Genomic DNA, 9,025 nt, shown 5'->3' with positions numbered 1-9,025 from the left:
AGATGGGGTTGGTAACTCGGTTGGTACACCTTGTGATTGATTGATTGATTGATTGATTGATTGATTGATACTACCTTGAGCCTGCCCAGAAATGGTTTCTAATTGGTTTTAGTAAAACATTATTCTCTACTCTCCAGCAATTAGAAAGCAGATAGGATTCCAAGCTCTGAATACAGGGAGTTGGTGAGGAGGTTGTTGTTTATGCTTTTATAAGGAATCAATGTTCCCTAGCTCAGAAATCACTTCCAGGACCCAAGTTCTCATACTCCCCATGCCCCGTACTCTTCTGGGAGACATAGTCTAGACGGAGAGTACTTACCCACCTAGGAAATACCTGTCCCTTATTAGCAACAGCATATAGTAATGTACTGGTCTGGGTAATCTTATGCAGAGCACAAGTACACAAAGATAAATAAGATCCTTTTCTTGCCTTGCAGGAGCTTACAATTATGAATCATTAAGTGTTTTACAAATGTGTACCATGATCAGATAAATTTCTAATGGTCACAAGACTACTTAATAGGGACAGTTGGACCAAACTGTATCCCTGAGGGTTTGATTGCTAATTTACTGTATATACTAAACCTGTTAAGAGGCAGTGGAGATTTTTACTTTGAACTTACTGATTTGAGAACCTGTTTATTTACCTCTTGCACTAGCTAAATAAAATACTGATTTCCTCTGATTGAAAATGAGTAAAGGCCAAGCCAGAACATGTGTCCTTTAAGATTATTTTTTTTCACTGTCACATTTGTTTCAATAGGTTTATCATTCCATGCCTGGAAACCATTTCCTTGGTTAAGTGAAGACAATGCATGTTCTGTGTGTCATTAAATAAACATTGGCTTTTGTATCATTAAGCTCATGATTAAAAATAGGAACTACTCTCAAACTCTATCAAGTATTTCTCAAAAGACTGAGAAAAGCAAACCTTATTCAATACCAGCTTAATCTCTTATTCTAAAGCATTGACTAGGTTGAATAAAGATATTTTAAGCAGCAGAAACCAAGTAAATTTTGCCACAGTCCCTGTTGAACATTATTTGTTGAGGTGTATGCAGAGCCGCCATTTTGAGACTTGAATCCTTTAAACTATTTTGAGTTCATAAAGACTTCCCTAACATGCCTGCCAGTTTTGTGTTTTGTTTTTATTTTAAATAAAGATATAACTAAGACAATAAATATTTAATATGACAGAGCAAGTTTGAATTTATAGTTCTATGAAAAACTAAGTCAACAACAGTTTCACTGAGCACCCTGTGTCTCTGTGTGTCTGTCTCCGTCTTTTTGTCTCCCTTTTTATTCCCTTTTAGGTCAAGTCAGTGGAAAATGGTGAAGAAAAACTTCATAGGGGTGGGTGACCTCCTCCTTCATGATAATCTTTTGCAAAGAGTCCCAGTGGAGCTACCCATAGCTACAGGAAGTGAAGAGACTTAATTCCCAGAGGCTTCTGCAGCTGTGGGGCTTGGAAAGGCCACATTCCTGGACCTCTGTTCAATTATCCTGACCAACAAAAACCCAAACATCTGAGTTTTCTTTTTTTAAAGTAAGGTTCTGACTCTTCACCCCCTAAAGAACACTTGCTGTTGTGTGATTCCATCTATTTTAAGAGCCAAACAAAACACTGTCCCCAGGTAAGCTAGCAACAGAGACCATTCTTCTCCAGCAGCCACAGTAAATAATCGGCACAAGGAAAATAGGCATAAGAGAAATAATATCGAACTGGAAGAAGGCCAAGATTTACACATTCTTGCTGTTTGCTATTTCCTGCTAGTAAAATTTCTTAACTCTCGGGATTTGAAACAGACTTGATAAAAATTCGTATTAATTATGCATAAGAAAATGTTTGCTATTTAGAGAAGCCCAAAGCCTTGGTTCTAGAGTTACAATTAGTAATCAGCTCTGTATTGTAAAAGTTATGTCGTTTCTAACACTCTAGGCAAACTGAACTAATAGATCAAAGTATGTCTACTATTGTTGCTCTTAAATAAGCCAAGTTGGCTTCAAGATCTTTCAGGAGAGGCAAAAGTTTTAAATAAAAAGAAACATACTAGATTGAAATACCAGGCCTTTTATTTTGGCTCTTAAAACCATCACACTTCTCTTTTACACTTCAGAGCTCAAATACAAAATAATTCAGAGCCTTCAAGGGAGATTTAAGGGCTCATCACTGGAAGGCACATTAACTTCTCTAGGTCACTAGGTACCATTAAGTAAATTACTGTTCCCTGAGCATTTAAAAGTACCCTTGGGGACTGAAAGAATTCTCCCCAAAAATGACTACATCTCTGAAGAGTTATGATCCACCTTATTCACTGGGAAGATCGGTTCTTATATATTTTAAACTAAATCTAATTCTTGAGTAGTAAGTATCCTAATTGCAACAGTGCCTTTGACAAATGTTTGCAGGATGGCATTCTGGATCAAGTGACCAGTAGTCATTGGGAGAAAGAGTTTTAACCCATAGACGAGTCTCTGTTCCTGCGGCTTTCTGATCTAAGGTGAGGATGTTCATTCAAACATAGCAAATGACCAGGAAATTTAACAAAGATGGGTTATAGAGAGAACCAAGTATACTTGTTAACTCCTTGAGAAAATCCCCAAGTAAATTATTCATTTAAAAATTATTTTTGCTGCCCCTTGTTTTGTGTGCTTACTGGGAGAAGTGATGGGTAAGGAAGAGGAGAAGGGAAAGGCTTAAACAGAGTGACAGTAGAAGAGAAAAGGACTGTGGGAGAAGATATGTCTGAGTCAGAGAGAAAACAAAAGATGAGTGAGAGCAGAAAACAAAGGGCTGAAAGTAAAGCCTGGAAAGAGTGATGGGCAGAGAATCAATCAATCAACACATAATTAAGCACCTAATATGTGCTAGGTATTGTGCTAGATGTGGGAATACAAAGAAAAGGCAAAAACTGTTCCTTATCAGAGTTAGATATATGAATTATTTCTTCTGCCCTCACCCCTTCCACATTTCAGTGACTTACCTCCATTCTCTGCTTCTAACAATGGCGGGCAGGCAGCTAGCCAGAGTAAAAAAATCAATGTTGGTTTTTTTTTCTTAAACATGTCTGCCAATCAGCTTCTAGATGAAAATGTCTCCTTCCCTGCGTTAGGTGACATTGTGACATACTTCTAGCCAATTGACAGCTTGTATTGGCAGTACTTAGCCTGGCTGAGTTGGATTGCTAGGTAACCTACCGGACATCAATCAGCCTTAGGGGTGGTTGCATCAATAAGCCACCTGCATTGGCATGTATGGGTCCTTCCACAATCTGTCACCCAGCATGGCACTCACTCTCCCCATAACTTTCTTATCCACCCACTGGAAAGATCAGCTCTAGATCACTGGAATCTCTGCAACCCTGCAATGATTCTCAAACCCCAGAAACCCAGCTTTGGAGATGGTGCTGAGGCAAGGTCTGACGACATGTGAATTCAAAAGAGCCTAACTTTGTTTTATCCTGAGGAATCTCCGGGCACTTTCATAGAATCACAGATTTAGACAGAAGGCACATTACAGGCCACCTGGTCCAATGTCTTCATTTTACAGTTGTGGAAACTGAGGTTGATTTGCCTAAGGTCATGGGCGTAAATGGCAGACGCAGAGCTATAACCAGCTGTTGTTACACCCGAGGCAGATAAGAAGTGTACCTCTCTTTAGGTGCAAGGAGGAGGGAAGGAAAAATGATCCAGACGTGGGGCTGTTTCTGGGCTGCTAAAGGGGGAGGAACATAAGGGAGGAGGAACCAGCTACCACTACCCTAGAGGGCAGGCCTGGATCCAGGCAAAGGAGGAAGTACTCTAGGGAAAAAGGTGCTTCTTCCCAGGGTTGAGGGGGTAAATGGAAAGGGTACCCTGAGGTGGTTTTAGAAGTGTCTTCTAAACTTCCTGCATGGGGTAAAATCCCAGTGGCCACATCCTTGTTATAACTTTGGACAGAGCTGGAATGGAAAACTAGATCTGCTGAGTCTAGACCCAACGGTCATTTTAACTTATTATGTTGTTTTAGGAATCCTGGACAATTCGAACAAACAATTGGAAAACCATTCATTTCTACTTAATCAAATGGGTGTTTAGGCTGATTAGAAAGTCACGGAAATACAAACTTAGAGATCTCACAGTGAATGAGACCTTAGAGGTCGTCTAGTCCAACCCCCTAATTTTGCCGATGAGGAAACAGGTCCAGGGAGGTTAAGTGGCATTCCGAAACTCACACAGTGATTAAGCGGCAGAGCTGGCATTTGAACATAAGTCTTCTTCAAATCTGTAGCTTTTTTTTCTTACTGCACTTATCTCTTCCCAAAGGTGGTCATAGGGAGCTTATTGTTATCCAGAATTGGCTAGACCCTTACTGGAATATTATGACTGGTGAAAGACTCTGTATTTTAAAACAGGTCCGGCCGTGCTGAAAGGGATTTAGGAGCTAGCTATGTGTCTATGAGGTGCTTTGCTTCTTTGCCTCTCTTCTTTATCTGTTTTTGGGGAATATTAATATATTTACACTACCTATAGGGTTGGAGTAAGGAAAGCATTTTGAAGACCTTAGAGTTATATAGACATAAGTTATTCTTAGAAGTATGCAACAGAAAGAATTAAAAGGATAGAAGAAGGGTCAGCTAGATGGCATAGAGGTTAAAGCACCAGCCCTGGACTCAGGAGGACCTGAGTTCAAATCCAGCCTCAGACATTTACTACCTGTGTGACCTTGGACAAGTCACTTAACTCCAATTGCCTCAAAAAAAAAAGGACAGAAGCTAGGATTATGAGGTAAGATTAAAAGAATTAAAAGTGATTAACTTGGAAAAAAGAAAAGCCAAGGTGACTTATAAATGCCCTTGTTTAGCATTATTATAAAAGAGGAGTCACCTACACTCAGCAGAGGAAATGGGTTTAATTGGTAGTACACTTGGTTGTGCTACACAGAGGACTAACTACTTATCTGTGAGGACAATCCAGAGACCTTAATCTCTATCCTTGAGAATACATAAAATTTAGAGAGAAAATAATACTATCCCTTATTTGGTGTTGCTAGAGAGCTACCTGATACAGGGGAATGGACAAGATGACCTCTTGAAGTCCCTTCTAATATTAGGAAGTAATTCCCCTCCCTGTGCCCCAAAGCTGCATAGCAGCAGCATAAACAGGTTCTAAAGGAGCAGTGTGAAAGGCAGTGGAAGTACAGTGGAAAGGCCACTGAACCTGAGTCAGGAAAGACTGGCCTTCATATGCCAGCTCTGGATGCTTGCTAGTTGTGTGGTCCTAGGCATTTAACTTTTCAGATTTTGTACTGACTACTTCATAGAGCTGTTGCTTTATCAATCAATCAATTAACATTTATTAAATGCATGCTAGGTACCAGGCATTGTACTAAACTCTGGGATTACAAAAATAGGCAAAACCCTTAAGGAGCTTACAATCTAATGGGAGAGACATTATGCAAAAGAAATGATTAACCAAGGGAAGACATTAGAATTAAGAGGGTTTAGGGGAAGCTTCCAGTAGAAGATGGGATTTTAATTAAAGGAAGCCAGGGAGGTCATAGGCAGAGTGGAGATGGGGAGAATTCCAGGCATGGGGGACAATCAGAGAAAATACCCAGAGATGAGAGATTGAATGTCTTGTTTATGGAACAGCCAGGAGGTCCATGTAGAGGTCAATAAAACTGAATCAAGGACTACATGTTGGGAAGTAAGGTATAAGAAGATTTAGGATGAAGGAAACTTTGCTGCCTATGGAACAGGCATTCCAGAGGGCACAGTGAAATGGCTTAGTGGCGTTTGGTTTAACTTGGGGGTGAGACGTTTGAAAGGGATGGGAATAAGGAATTGATTGATTGTTTAATCTTTTAAATGGAGATAATAACATTTGTATTAACTACCTATCAGGGCTTTTGTGAAGAAAATGCTTTGTAAACCTAAATGTGCTATAGCAATATGAGATGTTATTATTTTACACCGTAATGGGTGAAGGGCAGCTAGGTGGTGCAGTGGAAAGAGCACTAAGTCTAGAGTCAGGAAGACTCATCTTCCTGAAGTCCAGCTTCAGATACTAGCTGTGTAACTCTGGGCAAGTCATTTAACCCTGGCTGCTTCGCATTCCTCATTTGTAAAATGAGCTAGAGAAGGAAATGGCAAACCACTCCAATATCTTTGCCAAGAAAACCCCTAATTGGGTCATAAAGAGTCAGACATGACTGAAAACAACTGAACAACAACAACAACAAGCAATCTGAAGTAGAGGAATCATGTTACAACTGTTGAGGGTTGGGAGAAGAGGTCCAGCAACCCCAAGACTGGAGTTCCCAGACAGTGTAATTGAGGGGGAATACCCCTCAAGGACCCGAGTACTCAAACATTCTTCAAGTCAAGGTGGCAAAGATTTATTATGCTTTTCAGTGGGCAAGAGTTCTTAGGGAACCTGCAACCTTACAGGGGTGCAGTTAAAGTTTTTATATGAAGCTTTATATTTGATGGTAAAAACCTGCCAAATATGTTAATTTGGTGTTTTGGGGTGGGATCAGGGAGTGGTTAAGGGGTGGTCAGTTCTTCGAGAAACATATACTTTTTGTATCTACTGCACAGGTATCTTACCCAGAGTTCACTTGGAAATAGCCCAAAATGGGGCTGGAGGAAGGTGTGGTTTAAGGTCTGAAATATCACTAAGGCCACTAACGGTCAGGGCCAACTGGAAATATCCAGGTTGCTTCCATCAATGTCTTGTTAGACAAGATAAATGTAAGGGAATATGCATATGGCTAGGTCTAGCATGCACATGATAGGCCAATAAGTAGTGAATATCTTTATGACCCAGTACATGGCCAGTTCAGCACATACACAGGGAGTCCAAACTAATAAATTCTATAGGTACAGCTGGCCACAGTATGAGGAGGAGAGATAAGTATTTTGCTAGGGCGTGCAGCCCTTGAACTGGAGAAGAACTGAGACAGTATTTTGAGGTTAGGTAGAGATGTGATTTTAGAACTGGATGTGGTTTTGGAATTGGGATCCAGGCATAGACACCCAAGCAGAGGCTAAGGAGAAATGTGATGTTAGAATTAGGGTCCAAGCACAAGCACCCAAGCATCCCATCACAACCTCTATCTGAATCACAGAGATGCAATTTCCTTAAGTTCGGGTAAAATACAATGATATTTACTAAAAGCCATGATTAAGCAATGACTTGACAAATACAAATGAGATAACAACAGAGTCTTCTCTCCATTCCCTGGTAGGGAAGGAAACAAAGTAATACAGTCAATCCTGTCAATGTGGGGCTTTTAAAAATCTGTTTGTTAAGTTAATATAATGCAGGGGTGTCAAACTCAAAAGAAACAGAGGCTGCTAAACCATACAAAAGGATCCTTGGGGTTGCATATTGACTCAGAAAACTATATATTACATTATGTCCTATTACATTTTTATTTATTTTGTTAAATATTTCCCAATTACATTTTAATCTGGTTCCTCTGTATTAGGAATTGCTCCTGCTCCAGTGTGTGTTTGACACTTCTGATCTAGTGTATACAAAAGGTTTTAATGAACTGATGGAAATAGAGAAGGGCTTTTAAATATGAGACTTCTAAATTTAGCCTTCTCATGACCTCCCTGAAGCAATGTCTATACAAACCAAAGATAACATTTATCTGGGTGTTTTGTCTACATGAGCATTTCTCCCCTTGGTGTACTGAAGAAACTTAGTTGGTGTTTTCCAAAAAGTGGAACAATTGTCAGAATTTAAGATACTTGCCCTTAAGTACCTTCTGTATAAACATACCCATTAGCTTATGGTCAAATTCTGGACTCCTACATTCTCAGGCAAAGTTGTTTTTTTAATAGGACTATCTTATTCTTTGTTAACAATACAAACTTCTCTGTAGCTCCCAACAATATTGAGGCTTTTTGGACAAGATTTACACATGTGAAAAGAAAAATCAGCCTATTAGTAGATGCTCCTTTATTCTTGACCAGCTTAAACTTCAGTAATCATATTAATTAAACTTCAGCAAGGGAGTTCAATTGTTTAAAGTACAATGTGGGGGGGAAAGATTATAAAATAATTTAAGCAAGGCAGAAGTATGTACACTTAGGGCCATAACTAACCTCTGCTATATTCAGTTAATAGAGTAGGGGGGAGGGAAAGTGGCACATGGGTAGCTGGAGACAGATCCTTGCAAGGGTCAATTGCTAAATTTTCAATGTGGGCATTTTCATCTCAGCGATTGGCAAATGTTATAAATCAGGGCTTGATTTGTTGCTGTGTCGATTGTCTAGAACTAAAGTAGTAATGGAGAGAAATGGAGGAAAAGTTAACAATGCAGACATTTACCAGCATACCTCTGGGAGAGGACAAAAGACAGTATCATCATGGGTGTCATCACACAGGGCTGATCATCCTCCAGAGAAGGCCACAGGTATAGTTGTACCTGCAGGAACTTTGGGAGGAAAGGGGCAGAATTGGAACAGGGTCACCTCAAGGAAGAAGGGTAGAAGCATGAGCAAGGAAAATTATACCCTAACCCACCATGTTACCCTGGAGCAAAGTTCTATTCACCTTATGTTACTTATTGCTCTGAGGACACTCAATTTGTGGAAAGTTCAGATCTTCAGAAACCTAGATTTTTTATTTTTAAAATATTTAGTTTTTAGTTTCCTCACATTGAGCCTAAACCTGGTCTTTCTGCAGCATCTAGTTTTGCCCTTTAGGGTCCAAGGCAAGTGTTTGTAGAAGCATGAAGAACCTCATCTGTTTAGTATCAATCCAATCAAACTCAATAAACATTTATTAAGTACCTCCTGTATACTTGGCTCCATACTAAGTGCTAGGGATACAATTAAAAAGATAATCCCTTCCCTCAGGGATTTTCAATGGAAGGAGAGAACACAGAAAAGGAGACAGGAAAGTGGAGTGAGGAGTTGGAGTGGGAAGGCAGAATAGTTTGATCCAGAAAATCCATTTCTGCCCTCTATAAAGGAAGGCATTGGGAGGAGTTTTGTACTCTACCCTCCATTCTTCCAATCAGGGGGGA

The sequence above is a fragment of the Trichosurus vulpecula genome, chromosome 2 (genome assembly GCF_011100635.1).
Source record: "Trichosurus vulpecula isolate mTriVul1 chromosome 2, mTriVul1.pri, whole genome shotgun sequence".
NCBI classification, from domain to species: domain Eukaryota; kingdom Metazoa; phylum Chordata; class Mammalia; order Diprotodontia; family Phalangeridae; genus Trichosurus; species Trichosurus vulpecula.
Note: the sequence above shows the minus strand (reverse complement) of the source record.